This window comes from Bos taurus, chromosome 22 (genome assembly GCF_002263795.3).
Source record: "Bos taurus isolate L1 Dominette 01449 registration number 42190680 breed Hereford chromosome 22, ARS-UCD2.0, whole genome shotgun sequence".
Lineage (NCBI taxonomy): Eukaryota > Metazoa > Chordata > Mammalia > Artiodactyla > Bovidae > Bos > Bos taurus.
Window position 1 is genome coordinate 37,175,886 of NC_037349.1, and position 19,249 is coordinate 37,195,134.

The 19,249-nt window shown below is 42.3% G+C and overlaps 1 protein-coding gene across 2 annotated transcripts in view; it reads left to right on the forward strand.

Moving 5' to 3' along the window:
* PRICKLE2 (prickle planar cell polarity protein 2) overlaps positions 1 to 19,249 on the forward strand; it is a 343,782-nt gene that overhangs the window by 191,115 nt on the left and 133,418 nt on the right. The window lies entirely within an intron of this gene.

Consider the following 19,249-nt stretch of genomic DNA (forward strand, 5'->3'; position numbering starts at 1 on the left):
GTTGATGATGACCAAGTATGAACCTTCCTGGGAGAGAAAGCTGGTGGGGGAGGTTGTTTTCATAGGCTTTTTTGATTCAGAGTCTGTCCCCATCTTTTGATTGCCTTGTATTTTTCCTTTTGTTATTTCCTGCATGAAGCACTTCATTTATTCCTCCCAGCAGCCTTACAAGGTAGGAAACTATTGATACCATACATTTACAGGGGAGGAATGGAAGCTCACAGCGATTAATAATTTGTTCAAGGTCACAAGGTCAGTGGTGGAGCCAAGCCTGAATGAAGCCTGTCAGATTCCAAAGAAAGGAAGGCGCATACTGGAAGTGAGGGAAGAATGTTGGCTTGAGTGCAGGCTATGCCTATTGTTGTTGTTAATACTGAGATCATCTTGGGTTGACTCAAATGCATTCTTAAACTCTTTGCTATAATGTCTCCAGTGTGTTTCATTAAAATGTGAGTTCACCCATAGGAAGGTCAGACCAGACAGGCAATAAATCATGTCTGTGTGCAAAGTGGCGAGACCCCCATCCTTCGTACAGGGCAGAGGAGTATGTCTGTCATGTTCATCTATGTGTCCCCAAACCCTCAAACAGAGCCTGGTGTGTATTAGGAGCTTGGTAAATATTTGTGGAGTGTGGACAAACTGGATGGGAAATGTTATGAGTTAAAATACCCAAATGTAACGGGGTTGCTACGCAGCAAAAGAAAACCCAACCTGGGCGAGGGGGTCCAGACACAGACCTGGAGATGGAAAGCTTCAGGCTTGCCGGTCAGGAGGAGCGGCAGTGGGTAACAGACACCCAGATGTGAGCAAGTCCCAGTCTCTGATGGCTCCTCATACTTCTCTGCCCTGTGTGCAAGATGGACTCCGCCTCTGGACAGAAATGTTAAGGGGAACTTAGGGCCGCTTTTCTCCTGCTAGAAAAGGAGAGCTGATTACAGACTTGGAGGAAATGAGGCACACTGATACTGGCGGAGCGTCCAAGGCACAGAATTGAAACACACACGGCGTGTCTGCTATGTCAGGGAACTCCAAGGAGGAGGAGAACTCTGGGGCTGGATCACGGGTATGGTGGATGGGAAAATTCCCATCTCACCCAGGGGCTGGAAGCATTGAAATCAGAGCCCCATGTCATTGATTTACTCATTCTAGTGGAGAACCTCTGTGGGCAGGGTGCTTTGCTACAATTAGTGTTCCACAAAACAGTTTCTGCCCTCAAGTGAAAGTCACTCAGTCGTGTCTGACTGTTTGCAACCCCATGGACTATAGAGTCCGTGGAATTTTCTAGGCCAGAATACTGGAGTGGGTAGCCTTTCCTTTCTCCAGGGGATCTTCCCAACCCAGGGATCAAACCCATTGCAAGCTGATTCTTTACCAGTTGAGCCACAAGGGAAGCCCAAGAATACTGGAGTGGATAGCCTGTCCCTTCTTCTGCGGCTCTTCCTGACCGAAGATCGAACCAGGGTCTTCTGCATTGCAGGTGGATTCTTTACCAACTGGGCAATCAGGGAAGCTCTTCTGCCCTCAAGGAGCATCCATTAGAATGTGGGTGATAGTCACATAAATAGTACAAGACTGCAAGTAGAAAAATATTACCTAGAAGATGGGAGTGCGATTCAGACCTGGACAACGGAATGGTCTAGGAATGGAATGAAGTGGACGAGCTGTGGGGTTCAAGAAAAAGGGGGAAAGGGCTATGTAGTCATGAAGGCATTTACTGTATAACTTTGCTGCAGTTGGGGGTTGGGCCTTGAGGTTAAGAATGGTTAAGTTGTACGGTTTCTTGTGAATAATCTTCACACTGAGCCTCCGTTTGACAAGCCCATGACTAGTACTCCAGTTAGTACTAGCTGCTGTTTGGCTAATTTTTTCTCAGATTGTTACTGTATTTATATTATCTTAGAGAAAGGGTAAAGATTATCAGTGTTTTAAAGGTAGTGAATCATAGTGAGGAAAAAATCTCATGTTTGTATATCAGAAGAGTTTCCTTTTTAATCAGTCTGAAATTACTGCTTTGGATGAGGAATCAAAAAATAACTTTCCTGAAGAGTTAAATTCTCAACTCAGCTTCACTTATGTTGAGTTACTAGCCAAGGTAGTGTGTTGTTATGGTGTCTATGAAGTTTGCTGTTAATTGTTTGATTCGGTTTTCTAAGAGGGGTAAAAGATTTGCTACATTTTGCCATATGGAACAGTGGGAGTGAGTAAAGTTTTTTTTTAAAGGGAGATGCATTATCCAAGTGAAGGGCTGAGGTTTTCCAGCTGGATTTGTCTCATTGGCTTCACCTCTCACTCCTTTGATGTGAATGGTGATTGATCTGTGGTTCAAGTCACCACCTGTCTGACAGCTAGAGAGGCTGACCTTTTGCTGTTTGTGTGACAACGGACTTTAATTATTAGCCTGAGCGTGTGGGTGTCCCCACACCCTCATGCCGCTTGCACATTAATTAACATCTTCCCAGTCCTTTGTGACTGGAAACTTACTGGAGAAGAGGGGCAATTTTCCTTTGGAGTTGACTGGTAAGGTTTGTTGTTTGTTTTTTTTTTTTTCTTTTTTTGCCTAATTATTTGCCATTTGGCCATTATTAAATGCTTTCATTGAAATGAATAAGGGAAATGGAAGAGGAGTTGGGTGAAGCAGTGTTCTGCCAAGACAGATCATTAGCAAGAAGTTAGTAGGAATGACTCATGAAAATTAACTGATGTTAAGTGAATTATTTCTAATGTGAATTTTTATTTTCATCTGGTGAGAGGGTGGGCCACCTTTTTTAAAAATGGAAGTATTATGTGCATAGCTTTCTGTTTCTAAATTTTTCAGGAAGTAAAGTTTCAGTTACATAAGTTTTATAGAGGATGGTTGGGGCTTTCAAGTTTTACAGATTAACGTGTGCAGACCTTAGGAAGGCTGTCAGTTTTCCTGACCCAACTGAGGAATGAGTAGCTGACTTCTCATTGCTGACAGGCTGGTGAAAACCAGCCCAGTTACCCAAAGTCACTTTGATCTCAAAATGATTTTACACAGCCACTTGTGTTTGAGGCCCATTAAAAAATGAAATTCCATGCTGTAACTCCTAATTAAATTAATTATCTTAATTAAGAATCAGTTTGAGTTGTCAGCTCAGTGGTATCCCACACCAGAAGGCCTATCTCATGTGAAGTCTTTGTATCTCAACACACTGCTAAAGGAACTTTAGTGGGGCAATAGTTCATTTTATCCTGTGTCATGGTTATGGCCCAGGTTACTTAGCTTGTGACCTACAGTACTTCAATCTGTGCACTCTTTCTTTTGAAATAGTGTCTTATTAAGTAAGGAGAAAGAGCTTTGTGGCTTGCTTCTAATTGCTGCAGAATTTTGCACAGCTAAACAATGGAATCAGAAGGATCCACCTACAATTAAAGCCTGATTCAGTAAGTTACAGAAGGTTATATATGATGCAAGACAAAAAAGATTGTAAAATAAAAAGTCTTTATTCCCTGAAGATAATAGTCATTTTAAAGTGCTGCTCTTTTTAAACCAGAATGTTTAAAGATACTCTGTAGCCTATAAATCACATGGCAAGGTAATATAAATAGGATGATATGGCTTCAAAAAAAAAAAAACAAAAAAACCTCACTTGTGTCTTATACATATTAAAATGCATGCATAGTAATAGCTGTAACTATTAAACTATATTTTAGAAGCTTTCTGTTTAAATGAGGAAGAAAATATGATATAGATGATTAAAATGTATCATCTAATCAGAGAGCCTGGCCTGCCTGAGAAGGATTCTGAACTGGAAACTGACCATTCAAGAATTCTAGATTTTTGATGCAGCTCTTCCAGTTCCTACTAACTAGCACTCTGGCTTTAGACTAGTCATTTCATCTGTTTTGCTTTTAGGATTTTCATCTACAAAATGAGATGTTCAAATATGTGATTTTTTTTTAAATGAACTTCTTTTTGAGCCTTGAAGACCTCTCTCTGATTAAATATTGGTAAGCTCTGGAATGAACCATGTGGATGAATCTTGCCCCCTTCTTCCCTGGAACTCCTTACTGCATGCAAGGGGCAGGGAAACCTGGGAAGTTTGTGAACACACTGTCTATCTGGAACTTGACTGAAATGAATGTTGAAATGAAGGCAGAGGTATCAAATGGGAGAACCAGACCACTAACTGTGAACTGGGCTTAACTCTTTAAGGAAGCCTTTGCTTCTCATGTTTATGCATCTGATTTAGTGGTTCTCAAAATGCGATCCTCCGATCAAGAGCATCAGCATTATCAGCACCTGAGAACTGGTTAGCAGTGCAAATTCTCAGGCTGTGCCCACCCGAGACCCATTGCCAAGCAGAAACTCTGGGTGTGGGGACCTAGCAGTCTCTGCTTAACAAGCCTTCCAGGTGATTCTGTTGCACAAGAAAATTTTAGAACCAGTGATCTAAGTTGAACCCAGACCACAGGCGTTATCAAATGGAGAAACAAGAAGATCAATAAGAGGGAAAAGAGAATGTTATTCTAATGTTAAATGGTGGGGATGTAGGGGCTGTAGGGTGGGCCAGGGTTACCTGAGATGATAACTAAAGTCCTATCCAACACCAGAGCTCTGATTTTAATAGCATCGCTAAGATCCCTCAGATCAAGTTTTAAAATGATGGCTATGGCAATGAGGTTTTCCAAGGAAAAGGCGTGCACACAGGAGGGAACTTTTTGTTTAATCGAAGTATAGTTGATTTACAGCGTTCCAGGTGCGTAGCAGCGTGATTCAGCCGTATATGCATCTTCTTATTCAGATGCCTTTCCATTGTAGATTATTAAGAGATACTCAATTAGTTCCCAGTGCTATACAGGAGGTCTTTATTGTTTATCTTTTTTATATACTGTAGTATCTGTTAGTTCCAAATTCCTAATTTAATTAAGAATTAATTTCCCTTTCCCCTTTGGTAACCATAATTTTGTTCTCTGTGTCTATGAATCTATTTCTATTTTCTAAATGAGTTCATTTGTATCATTTTTTTTAGATTCCACATGTGTATCAGATATTTGCCTTTCTCTGTCTGATTTCACTTAGTATGAGAATCTCTAGGTCCGTCCATGTTGCTGCACATAATATTTATCCTTTTTTATGACTGAGTAATATTCTAGTCTCTCTGTTTGTTTCACGTCTTTATCCATTTCTCTGTCAGTGGACGTTTAGGTTACTTGTATATCTTGGATATTGTCTGTCCTGCTGCTGTGAACATTGGGGATGCATGTATCTTTTCGAATTAAAATTTTGGTCTCTTCCAGATATAGGCAGAGGAATTGGACTACCAGATCACATTGTAGTTCTATTATTAGTTTAAGAAACCTCTGTACTCTTTTCCATAGTGGCTGCCCAGTATGAGAGGTAAAATTTAGTTCTTAATTGATAGTCAGGAGAAACCTAACAATATAAAGTCACAATGAACTTAAAAGAGAAAAACTCATCCTTGCAGAAATACAGGGTTTATTGGCAAAGCAAGAGCACATGGCTTTTCAGATACCTGATCCTTTCACCCCTGCTTTCTTCTATGCTTGAGAGCTATGAATTTCAAACCATAGAATCTTTAGTTGGAAAATGCTGAGCTGTCAGTTACAGTGAATTTGAATCTTTTCAGAAATCGTCCGTTGGAACCCAAAGAGTAATCTCCCCTATGGCTCTGTGGATTTAAATCACTGTCCTAGTTGCAGGATCAGTTCTATCACCTCACTGAAAACCCTGGAAATACTCACTGGATCCTCCTTAAATCTCCTTGGACACACATCACCCCTCAGGGTCCTGACTTTTCTTTAAGATCTACTGTTGTTATGAATGTGGACTCTCATTCCAAACAGAAGCAGCAATCAACATGTAAAACCAGAGCTTCTGAGTGTTTTGAGTGCACTAACAGTGGAAAGATGGATATAAACTATTATGCAGAGAATGGATAAACACAGAGTCCTACTATGTAACATAAGGAACTGTTTTTAATATGCTGCAATAGGCCATACTGGAAAATAATATGAAAAGTATATATGTATAACTGAGTCACTTTGCTGTGCAGTAGAAATTAGCACATTGTAAATCAACTGCACTTCTGTGAAATAAATTTTTTGGAAAAGTGGAAAGATGGTGGGTAGAGATGAAAGCCAGTAACATTTATGTAGCCTTGACTCGAAAGGTTTCTGATCCATTATTTCCCAGATTTTCCTGGACTGAGAAATCCAGTATACCCCCAGAGGCTGCTTTCCTGTTCTTCTTCATCTACCCATTTAATCCTTTTTGTTATGAAACACTTTAAAATACTAGAATTTTTGGCAGGACATTTTAAGGGAGTAGAATTCAACCTTTTTTTATTTTCTTTTTAAAGCGAGCTTTGGAAAATTGAAAGAAAAATTTCCTATGTCATCTGCTCAGTGAACACATAATTTTTTTTCAGAAAACTTGGCTTGAAATTGTCCTATGCTTCTTCACCCTTATTAGTAATAATTCACCCATTGATACTAAATGGATAAATAAGTTAATTCCACAAATTTTAGGCTGAATATCAATGTTGTAGCATACATTATTGATTACAAAAATAATTTATACTCACTGATCAAAATTTGGCAGTGCAGTTTGGAAGGATTCAAAATATACTATTGTATTCTATAACATACTAGTTGAGAACCATTTGTCTACAGGCAACCTCAGTGTAGTCATATATGTATATTATTTATGCAATTATATCTTTCTATTTTCTGTCTCTAACAAGGCGTAGTCTGTTTGACTGAAGGACTATGCCTTATTCTTCCTGTTAACCTGGTGACCAAATGAGGCGTAGATTATGCTAAATTGTGATTTGTTGAAGGCGTACATGAGAATATTTTCTCTCTCTCTCTCTCTCTCTCACACACACACACACACACACCCCCCACCCATTCACTTTTTTTTCCTCTAGACCGAAAGTGAAAGAAAGTGAAAGTCGCTTAGCCATGTCCGACTCCTTGCGACTCCATGGACTATACAGTTGATTGAATTCTCCAGGCCAAAATTTACCAGCTGTACTCCAAGGGAAGCCTAAGAATACTAGAGTGGGTAGCCTACCCAGCGGATCTTGCTGATCCAGGAATTGAACTAGGGTCTCCTGCATTGCAGGCGTATTCTTTACCAATTGAGCTATCAGGGAAGCCCTGCCCCGCTAGATGTAAAATGGTTTTTTCTTTCATTGTCATCATCTAGTGCCCATATCAAAATGTCCAGCATATATCCACTAAATCCAAGGTACTTAAATGGCAGCCCCAGCCAGCGAGAGCTCCCTTCTAAATATGACTAGATAATTATCCCCGACTTTTTCAAGTGAGAGTCTAATTATTGCCTTACTTACGCCATGACTCCCTCTGCCAGCTAACTCATCTCATAACTTTCCTTAAGATGATAAGGTACAAATAAGTATACAAATTGGAGCATATAGAGATGGCGTTTTTCCACTTGAACTGAGATCCCGGTTTCTAGCTGTGGTTACCAAGTGGTAGAATAAATACTTTCACTGAGCAAAATCAAACAGCATGAGGCATTCCATGACCAGAGCTGATTTCAGCAAGATATCAAGGCCAAAATATTGTAACTTCCCAAATGTTGCAAGGGTCTCTGTGAGCCACTGCTGGGATTTCAGGCACATGAGCACTTTTTTTTTCTCCTGTTTGTTTTTCTTCTATCTTTGATTGATCCATCAAATAAATGGCTGGTAGGTACTTTCCTAAAAAACTTAATTTGCTCTTTCCACTATTTGGCTGCTACAAATGGGAATACTAACAATTAAAAGATGAAAGAACATGGATAGTCCAGAAAGAACATACTAGGAGACTCAAAGATGCAATTTTATGAGGCAGAAATGTTGAAAGGCACAGGGTGCTGTGTGATCAGCCATCCAAGATGGCTGTTCTCTTGCCCTCTGTGTATCTCCTGCTCTGCCAGTCCCTGCCTCACCTGTCCTCTGCCCACCTGAGTGACCTTCCCTCTTAATTGCAGAGCCTAATTTATATACTTGTCAGTTCCTACTATAACTGGTAACCTCTTGCTATGTCTTGCCGGTTGTTTTCAGCACATAATGGGTATTGTTCTAGGACCGTGCTTAAGACGTGTAAGATCCTCCCTATCTACTAAGCCACTGAAGTCTCTGTCACTTACTCCAGGCTCTTCTTCAGTCATGAAGGTGTGTAAGCACAGGGCTTGCAGAAATGTGGGGTGCAGCCCAACTGGTGCAATGGCCAAAACTGTGTAATTTTTAAAGAAGTAAACTAGGTCCTAATCGCAATACCTCTTATTCTGGAGTCTCAGTTTACTCATCTATGAGATGAGCTGATTCAGTTTGACCCCTTCCCACATGTTTTTCTTTTATTTTGTGTTTTAATTTTATTGGAGTACAGTTGATTTACAATGTTGTATTAGTTTCAGGTGTACAGCAAAGTGAGTCACATGGACATGTAAATATATTCATTCTTTCCCAGATTCTCCTCTCTCGTAGCTTATCACAGAATATTGCATATAGAGTTCCTTGTGCCATCCGGTAGGTCTTTGTTGACCTGTTTCTTATGTAGTAGGGTGTATATGTTCATCCCAGACTCCTGATTTATCCCTACCTCCATGTTCCCCCTTTGGTATCCATAAGTTTGTTTTTGATATCTGTACATCTACTTTGTAAACGAGTTCATTGGTATCATTTAAAAGAAATTAGATTCCACATTCCACAAATATATGCTATCCTATATTTGTCTTTCCCTGTCTGACTTCCTTCACTTAGTATGATAATGCCCAGGCCCATCCATATTGCTGCCGGTAGCATTATTTCCTTCCTTGTTCTGGCTATGTAGTATTCCACTGGATATATGTACACCGTCTTCTTTATCCATTATTCTGTCAGTGGACAGTTATGTTGCTTCCATGTCCTGGCTATTGTAGATGGTGCTGCAGTGAACACTGGGGTGCGTGCACCTTTTCTAATTATGGTTGTCTCTGGGTATTTGCCCAGGAGTGGGATTGCTGGATCGTATAGTAGTTCTATTTCTAGTTTGTTAAGGAATCTCCATGCTGTTCTCCATAGTGATTGTAGCAATTTACATTCTCACCAACAATGTAGGAGGCTTCCCTTTTCTCCATAGCCTCTCCAGCATTTATTGTTCGTAGGTTTTTTAATGATGGCCATTCTGACTGGTGTGCCACGTGGTTTTTTCTTAATTATAATACTCGTAGCTGACATTGTTGCACTGTCCCTGTGTCAGGCACTGTCCTGAGGGCTTCTTCTGCATTTTCTGTTAATCCTCAGAATATTATCATCTGCCTCCATTTTACACAGAAAGGCTCAAAGAGGTGAAATAATTCTTAGTCTATAAAACTACTTAGTGGCAAAGCTGAGATGCTGACTCAAGCATGTTTAATACCAGAATTTGTGCTCTTAACCTTTACTGTCTCTGGCCTCCAAAGAGGTAGTAATAATTTGTTGCAAGGTAGGGTTTCTAAACTACTCGTTGACCAGCAGGTCCCTAAGGGCCCCCCAGGGGACCTCTGGTAATGTCTGGAGACATGGATAGTTATCACCAGTAGGAAGAGGAATGCTACTGGCATCTGGTGGATAAAAGTCAGGGATGCGAATCAACACTGTACAGTGGGAAGCACAGACCCTCGCAACAAAGGTTTATCCAGCACAAATTGTCCATATGGCCAAGGTCAAGAAACCCTGCTCTAGGCCCAGCCTAGGAACGTCCTCTTCACCAACTGTCACAGAAGATAAATGATAAGTGCCTATCCTTAACGGATGTCACCTTTGTTTTTAGAGTTGAGTATACAAGTGCATCGCAGAACATCTCTGTATTTAAGAGCCTCTGACTTTGGTACAAGACAGACTTAGGTTCCAATCCCTGTTCTATCCCTGGTTTTCTTTAGGGCCATCATTTATACTGTTAAACCTCATGTTTCTCATCCCTCAAGTGGAGATACTCCTTCCCTATCTTGGAATGACTGGGACACAGTGAGTGCCTAGTTAATCATCCCAGCCATCTCTCATCGTCCTCTTTCCTTTTATGAATACCTCAGGCATCCAGCGCGTGTACAGATGGCCAGGTATGCTCCTAGCTCTGCCAGTAATGCTGGCAGGACCCACAGACTGTCATTCATGGACTGGTGCTCAGTGTCTTCAACACACAGGAGACGGAGTAGGCGAAATGCACCCAAAGAGAAGCAGCTGTAAAGTCACGGTGGCCGCGTGTGGTTGCAGGAGGCGGGGTGGTGGGAGGAAGAGAGTCCAGGAATCTTGGCCCCCAGCCAAGGTGTCGACTGCTCTGGACTAGCAGGGTTGGCTAGTTTTATTGTAGAATAAATTGTTGCTCTATAATGTAAATGGAAAATTAACTTATGTAACCAATCAAAGAAATCCCTGATTCTTTGTGCAAACATTCCACTCAGATAAGTTGAAGATTTATGTATTTTCTTTCAAAAGACCTTTTTCTGCACTAGACAGGGTGGGGAAAAAGAGTGCATGCTGAAGAGGGACGGGTGGTGAGGTAGAGGAATTTCCCTGATGGAAAGGCCACAGATGAAAATGTGTATTTGACAGATGTAGTGCTGGGTTCATGTAACTTTAAGGTAAAATGTAAGGTTTCAGGTAGACTGTTGAGAAGGTGACATTAAATATGCCCTTTTCCTTCTTAAAGAAAAGATCATTATCGTCCTGTGCACATTATTTATTTATTTAGGTCAGTGTGAGGATGGAAGGAGGAGGAAGGAAAATGAGGGTTCAATTCAGTTCAGTCACTCAGTCGTGTCCGATTCTTCGCGACCCCATGAATCGCAACACGCCAGGCCTCCCTGTCCATCACCAACTCCCGGAGTTCACTCAAACTCATATCCATCAAGTCGGTGATGCCATCCAGCCACCTCATACTCTGTCATCCCCTTCTCCTCCTGCCCCCAATCCCTCCCAACATCAAGGTCTTTTCTAATGAGTCAACTCTTCGCGTGAGGTGGCCAAAGTATTGGAGTTTCAGCTTTAGCATCAGTCCTTCCAATGAACATCCAGGACTAATCTCCTTTAGGATGGACTGGTTGGATCTCCTTGCAGTCCAAGGGACTCTCAAGAGTCTTCTCCAACACCACAGTTCAAAAGCATAAATTTTTTGGCACTCAGCTTTCTTCACAGTCCAACTCTCACATCCATACATGACCACAGGAAAAACCATAGCCTTGACTAGACGGACCTTAGTTGGCACAGTAATGTCTCTGCTTTTGAATATGCTATCTAGGTTGGTCATAAGTTTCCTTCCAAGGAGTAAGCGTCTTTTAATTTCATGGCTGCAGTCACCATCTGCAGTGATTTTGGAGCCCCCAAAAATAAAGTCAGCTGCTGTTTCCACTGTTTCCCATCTATTTCTCATGAAGTGATGGGACCAGATGCCATGATCTTCGTTTTCTGAATGTTGAGCTTTAAGCCAACTTTTTCACTCCCCTTTTTCACTTTCATCAAGAGGCTTTTTAGTTTCTCTTCACTTTCTGCCATAAGGGTGGTGTCATCTGCATATCTGAGGTTGTTGATATTTCTCCCAGCAATCTTGATTCCAGCTTGTGCTTCTTCCAGCCCAGCGTTTCTCATGATGTACTCTGCATATAAGTTAAATAAGCAAGGTGAAAATATACAGCCTTGACGCACTCCTAGGAGGCTCCAAATAAGACCTCTGATCCATTAGGCTACAGACAGAAAAGAAAAAAGAGGATTGGAAGTCATATCTGGCATGCTGAGCTTCCCAAAGAACCAGTTAGCTGATCTGAGCAAAATAATGTATGTGCAGGGCTTTTTTTCCATTGTCTTTCACTCATAGTGAAAGGCTCCAACATCACTGCAGATGGTGATTGCAGCCATGAAATTAAAAGACGCTTACTCCTTGGAAGGAAACTTATGACCAACCTAGATAGCATATTCAAAAGCAGAGACATTACTTTGCCAACTAAGGTCTGTCTAGTCAAGGCTATGGTTTTTCCAGTGGTCGTGTATGGATATGAGAGTTGGACTGTGAAGAAAGCTGAGTGCCGAAACATTTATGCTTTTGAACTGTGGTGTTGGTGGGTATGAGGTGGGTAGTGAGAGGCTAATGCCATGGAGAATTAGCCATTTTGATTTAGGGAGATGTCCAAGCAAAACAAAACAGTATCTTTTCCCTGCTCAGCTAGTCCCGAAGGCATGATTGAGACTGCTGACTTGTAGGCTGTTTTATACTACTTTCCCAGGCAATACTGCTGGCTTTGTTGGCACAGCCATCCTGGGAGGCAGGGAATGGAGGAATGGTTTCTATAGTTGAACACAAGTGGATTCTCTGAGCAGGTCCTGCTGCTGCTGCTGCTAAGTCGCTTCAGTTGTGTCTGACTCTGTGCGACCCCATAGACGGCCACTAGGAGCCCCACTAGGCTCCTCTGTCCCTGGGATTCTCCAGGCAAGAATACTGGAGTGGGTTGCAATTTCTTAGTCTGGCTCAAGTTATAATTACAAAGTCAAATCTAGGACAGGAGCCCCATCCCAGAATCCTAAACTAGGCTTCTTACCATTGTGGTACTAAAGCCTTAGAAATAACTGAGATGTTAGGGCATCTCTGTAAGATAAAGCACTGAAAGCCTGTGGGGGTTAAAATATACACACACCCACATATGTATGTACATATGCATGTATGTATATGAATGCACATTTATTGTCAATCTAAGTAAATAAAGGACTCCCCAATGGCTCAGCAAGTAAAGAATCCACCTGCAGCGCAGGAGATGCAGGAGACCTGGGTTCCATCCCTGGGTCGGGAAGATCCCATGGAGACGGAAATGGCAACTCACTCCAGAATTCTTGCTTGGAGAATCCCATGGACAGAGGAGTCTGACAGGCTACAGTCCATGGGGTCTCAACAGTTGGACAGGACTGAGCATGCACACAGGAAGTAAATAAAGGAGAAAATAACCAGGATAATAAATGTGAACTGTCTCTGCCCTGGTGTTTAGGAGAGAATCCGTGGGGACTGTGGAAAATTAGAGACTGTCCCAGGGAGGAGGGCTGCCTGTTCAACTCTAGCTGATCTCTGCTTCTTGGGGACTTGAGCTCAAGGTGGCCAGATCTTCAGAGTCCTTTTTTGGTTTTACTTTTTTTTTTTTTTTAAGAGAAGCTATTGTTCAGATTTTGGGTTGGCAAACCACAACCTGCAGATGAAATTCAGCCCAGCACCTGTTTCCATAAAGTTTTATTGGGAGATAGCCAAACCCTTCTGCTTGCAGGGTATTAGCTTAACAGCTGCAGCAGCAGAGTTGAATAACTGTAGAGTCAGGGACGATAGGGTTGTCAGAACCTCCCATACCTTCTACTTGGCCCCTTATAGACAGAGTTTTCTGACCTCTGGTGTAGACTTAATTAAACCCTCATGTGGGCCAATTGCCATGTCCATACATCTAGCCTGCCATCTTGGACCCTCAGAGGCCTCTCTTACCCTTGCTCACTCCTCCTCCTTTTTGTGAGAGTTGGGTTATAAAGAAAGCTGAGCGCTGAAGAATTGATGCCTTTGAACTGTGGTGTTGGAGAAGACTCTTGAGAGTCCCTTAGACTGCAAGGAGATCCAACCAGTCCATCCTAAAGGAAATCAGTCCTAAATATTCATTGGAAGAACTAATACTGAAGCTGAAACTCCAATACTTTGGCCACCTGATGCGAAGAACTGACTCATCTGAAAAGACCCTGATGCTGAGAAAGATTGAAGGCAGGAGGAGAAGGGGACAACAGAGGATGAGATGGTTGGATGGCATTACTGACTTAATGGACATGAGTTTGAGTAAATTCTGGGAGTTGGTGATGGACAGGGAAGCCTGGCGTGCTGCAGTCCATGGGGTCGCAAAGAGTTGGATAGGACTGAGCAACTGAACTGAACTGAGCAGTTCCTAGCGATCACTTAGACCCCTGGATCTCATACTTACAGCCCACTTTCAGACTCCTTTGGAGGAGTCTGAAACACTGGGATGAACAGGCTCCATGTCCAGATTCAGCAGGTCTGGGTAGGGACTGACACTCTTCCTGGTCCATGAGTTCCCTGGGGAAGCTGGTACTGCTAGCCTGAGGTCACACTTTGAGAAGTGTGTCACACTTTGAGAAGGCCCAGTACTCCTGGTCTTCAATCAGGAGATGGAGTTGACCAAGAAAGATGAATAAAGTCTCTAGAACCCCTGAGCATCTGCATGGCCCAGAAAGGGGTGGAATGAGTTCTCTGGAGTCTCAGAGTTTTGGAGTTGCTCTGTTTCCTCAATTAGAAGAGCATCCCTTGGAATTCCTCCGGACTCAGCTCCCTTAGCCTGAAAAGAGGCTCTAATTGTATGAAAAGTGTTCAGTACAGGGAGACCTGGTTTGATTGCACTTTGTTGGGCTTAGCAGATACTGTGTTTCTTACAAAGTGAAGGTTTGTGGGTACCCTGCCTTGCGCAAGTCTGTCATTTTTCCAACAGCATTTGCTCATTTCAGGTCTCTGTGTGTCACATTTTGGCAGTTCTCGCAATATTTCAGGCTTTTTCATTGTTATTACATCTGTTATGGTGATCTGTGATCAGTGATCTTTGATGTTACTGTAAAGGTTAGGATTCACTAAAGACCCGGATAATGGGTAGCATTTTTTGCAATAAATATTTTGAAGGTATATGCATTTTTTTAGACATACCATTGCATACTTAGTAGACTACAGTGTAGTGTGAACATAACTGTGCATTGAGAGACCAAAAAACTCATTTGACTTGCTTTGTTAGGATATCCACTCTATTGCAGTAGTCTGGAATGGAGCCTGCAGCAGTGTCATGAAGAGAGGCTGTAGCTCACTAATCCAGTGTTCATGACATTTGTGAGAAGCACAGGAACTTGTCCATTAGTCCTGGAGTACCTTGTTTCTCCAGCCGCTCCCCTTGACCTATCACTTTCTTAGTGGTATAATTGCATGCTCCCATACCTGGCCACACCCAGGGCCCATTATATTTAGATCACCCCAAACCTAGGATGCATAGAATGAGAAGAGTTAGATGAAGGCTGGCAGTTACTAGTGATTTTGATTTCAATAAGCTTCAGTTTCTTTATCTGTGGTAAAGGAATCTTGATATAACTTTGAATGGTTGTCAGGAGGGTTCAGTGAGATGATGTGTGTGTGTGTAGTAAGTGTTACCTATAAATCTGGCTTATAGTCCCTCCACTAATGCTGAGAGCCATCACCTTGGATATCCCAAAGGACTTCTGACCTTTGGAGTGTCTGTGGGTACCACCTGGTACCTTTGATTCGGCTTTGTCAGAGCATCCCTCCAAGAGGGATCCCCGTTTTCTCGGGGCAGCTGTCTCCGTCTAATCACTGACCATGACCTTCTTTCATTCTTCATGTTTCTGATTGCCAGTAATAAAGCTCTCCTCCTTGCCACTAGCTTAACCCCTCTTCTCTGCTTCTTTCTGCATGGGCTCCTAGCAGCCCTTCCTTCCACAACTGCCCCAGCTGTGAAGAGCTAAGCACCAAAGACTCTGCCAGCCTCGGCCCCAGCAGGGCTCCACGCATGCCATTTAAGGGAAGAGGAATGTGGCTCCTGCCAGATGAGTCAGGGGCTGCTACCGCAGAGCAGGGGTGCTAAATAATTCACCACAGCAGCCTGCTCTGACATCCATCTGGGCCTGTCCCCTTGTGACCCTGGAGACGCACCAGCAGGGTTCCTGCTTACACTGGTGTCCCGGAGAGCAGGCAGAATAAACAAAGCAGCAGGCAAACTGCCCTGGCCGTCAGTGGCTCTGCGGGCCTCAGAGTCAGGGAAGAAGGCAGGCAGGGTTGGGGGAGTGCTGATCTGAGGGTGCTGACGGCCACTCCAGTCAGAGGGCTTGGGATGGTGCCTCACTGTCCTGACTCTAGTACGTTTGCACTCAGACTCCGTTAATGTTTTTTAAGAACCTGCTCTGTGCTTGGTAATTTTGCCTGTATTATCTTGTGTAATCCAGAAAGTTCCTTGAGGCAGCAACTATCAGATGAAGCTTATGAGAAAAAGCTAGTAATAAGGTGCAGAGTCAGGGTTTGACCTTGGACATACCCCACCTATCACTCAGAGGTTCCTGGCCATCAGGGACATTTCTCTCTCCTCCAGACAGTGATTCTCCTGGAGTTCAGACTCCCACATGTTAGGCCAAACATTACCCATTTCTCTGAAGTGACTCAGGTTATGGTGGATAAGTAAACCTCTACCATTGCTCGTTTTGGCTGGAAATTCGAGTTCAGGTGTATTTTGTGTGGTTGTTTTTGTAGTTTGAACTTAGTGTTGGCTTGGTCCTCTGCTGGCTAGGAGATGGTGTTCACGGTTGAGGGCCTTGTCCTATGAACTTCCTCTCTGAGAGAATGTGAGGGTCTTCAGGCAAGGTTCCCAGGTTCTCCTCCAGGGCCTCATTGAGCCTGGAGAATAGTGGAGGAATGGGAGCACAGGCCTGGAGGAGTAGAATGATGAATTGGAACAGAACCAGATGCTGGTGAGGCTTTTTCTCAGCTCAGCATGTCAGGAAGACTTGGTTCTGCAACTCTAAGAAGGTAATTTTGCATAATACATCACACGAAAAATCTACCTTCCTAGCCACTCTCATTAAATGCACAGTTCACCTCAGTGTGATAGCTGGGCAGGTCTCCGATTTCTGTTTTACAGTTGATAATATTAGTACCTAACACTTACCGAGTGTTCCTGGTGTGTCTGAAGCAGTGCAGAATGCCTTGCAAAGATTGTTTGAACTCCTATAACAAGAAAAGAGATTACAATCAGTTCTCACCATTTATTCACATTTTTCCAAGAAGGCTTCTAAAGAACCGAGAGTTTAAGTAATTTCCCAGTGGCGTATAGACCACAAGAGCCAGAGCCCAGAATCAAACACAGACTTCCTGATTCCATTTCCAGGACTAGTCCCATTATAGTTGGACTTTCTTTCAAACCAAGATAAATTAGATGCCCTTTATAGCGAGCTATTTATAGATGTTAAAGAATATTTAAGATGAAAAGGAGCAAGGGTGGAATCCAGCACAGAGGGTTGAGAGATATGCATGCCACATCTACAGTTCTCAGCCTTTCATCTCCATCAATCATCTGCCTGACAACAGTCACAGGTGTGACAGTCTCCCAGGGCTGTGATCAGCTTCTGAGGAAACTACAAAAAAAAAAAAAAAAAAATGTTATATGGAAATATAAGACTGTGGTTATCCATAATTGTCACAACCATGAATGAATCATCAGCTGTGGCAATTTACAGTCGGCCATGTCATGGCTCAGTGGTAAAGAATCCACCTGCCAATGCAGGAGATGTGGGTTTGACCCCTGGTTGGGGAAAATTCCCTGGAGGAGGACATGGCAATCCACTCCAGTGTTCTTACTTGGGAAATCCCATGACATAGCAGCCTGGCAGGCTATAGCCCATGGGATTGTAAAGAGTTGGACATGGCTGAATGACTGAACAACAGCATGACATGCATAAGACAGGCTGCTGGTCATAGGTATTCCATTCATTCAACCTGTATTTACTGAGGGCCTACTATGTGTCAGGCACTGTTCCAGACTCTGCTGTTAGGGCACTGAGCAAAAATGACAAAACTCTGTCTCCACCCCACACCCCACCCCGCCCCACCCCTGCAGCATGGAGCTTACATTCTAGGGCTTGGTAGGGAATCAGACCATATAGCAATATACACAAGTAAAATGTGTAGTGATTTCAAGTGTTAAGTGCTGGAAATTAACTTCAGAATGGCAGTGTGAGGAGTATGGCAGACCCTTTAAATTGATCAAAGAAATGGTTGTTTGCCGTAAATTATTTGTTTTTTAAAAAACACAGAAAAACAAGCATTTATGGTTTTGAAAAATTGTTCCAAGTGTATGCAGCAAATGGAGAAACAACTATTCAAAAAAATCTATTAAATCTTGATAAGAACAGAGAGTGTGTGACATGTGAGCCTTGACCCTTTCATCTCCCCTGTTCTCCCCGACACAGATCAGTGTGATGGAAACTCTGCTCTGAAAATAATGCAGCCAGGAAGGTGGGACTCCATCTCCCCTAAATTCCAGTGAGAGGGAAAACCTCAAAAACTGGCAGCACCATGCTCCTGCACAGGAGCCCTGCTTTAGTCAGATCAGATTGTGGAGCACTTTATGCCTCAGGGTATTGCTGAAGACAATAGAACAATCAGAGAGCAGTTAGCGGAGACTAATAGCTGGGTGTGATACCAATAAATACAGACCAGAGGCAGGTGCTCAGGGAGACTGTGCTCATGCCCTCTAAGGAGCAACATCAGAGGCTGTACACTGCAGGGAAACATACTTCACTCAACTTGACTAGCCAGTCACTAGACAAATAAGCAAATAGCAACAAGGTCCTGGAAAAAGGGAGAGGGAGTCAGTGTTCAGAGTTGCTCCAGTGTATTATCTAAAATGTTCAGCTCTCAAAAACATATCATGAGTCATCCATAGAAACATAAAGTGTGATCCATAGACAGGAGAAAAAGAAGGCAAAAGAAACTGTGAGGGGATATAAATGCCAGATTTACCAAAGACTTCAAAGCAGCTATTAAAATATGTTCAAAGAACTATAAGAAACTATATCTAAAGAATTAAAGGCAAGCATGGTTACAGTGTCTCATCAAATAGAGAATATCAGTAAAGAGGAGTTTTAAAAGAATTATTTTAAAATTGAAATTTTAAAGAGTATAATAACAGAAATGAAAAATTCACTAGCAGATTTAATGTGGAGAGAGAATCTGCAAACTTGAAGATGAATCAGTAAAAAGATTATTCTGTCTGTAGAGTAGGGAGAAAAGAAGAAAAGAATGAGGGGGAAAAAGCAGAATCTTTGAGAAATGCGACATACCCTTTAAGTATACTGACATATGCATAATGGAACCAGTAAAGGAGGGAACGGAGAAACAATTATTTCAAGAAATAATAGTGGAAAACTTCCCAAATCTGATGCAAAAATATTAGTCCATACATCCAGGAAGCTAATGCACTCCAAGTAAATAAATCAAAAGACAGCCTCACTGATACCATCTTAGTAAAAATATTGAAAAGTGAAAAGAAAATCTTGAAAGCAATAGGAAAAAAACAGCCAGTCACATTCAGGGGAACCCCAGTATGATTAACAGCTTATTTTGCAATCTTGACAAAGACACTAGTAATAGTTCCTGAAAAGGTTAAACAGAATTACCTACCACATGACCCCGCAACTCTGTTCCTAAATACATACCCAAGAAAAAT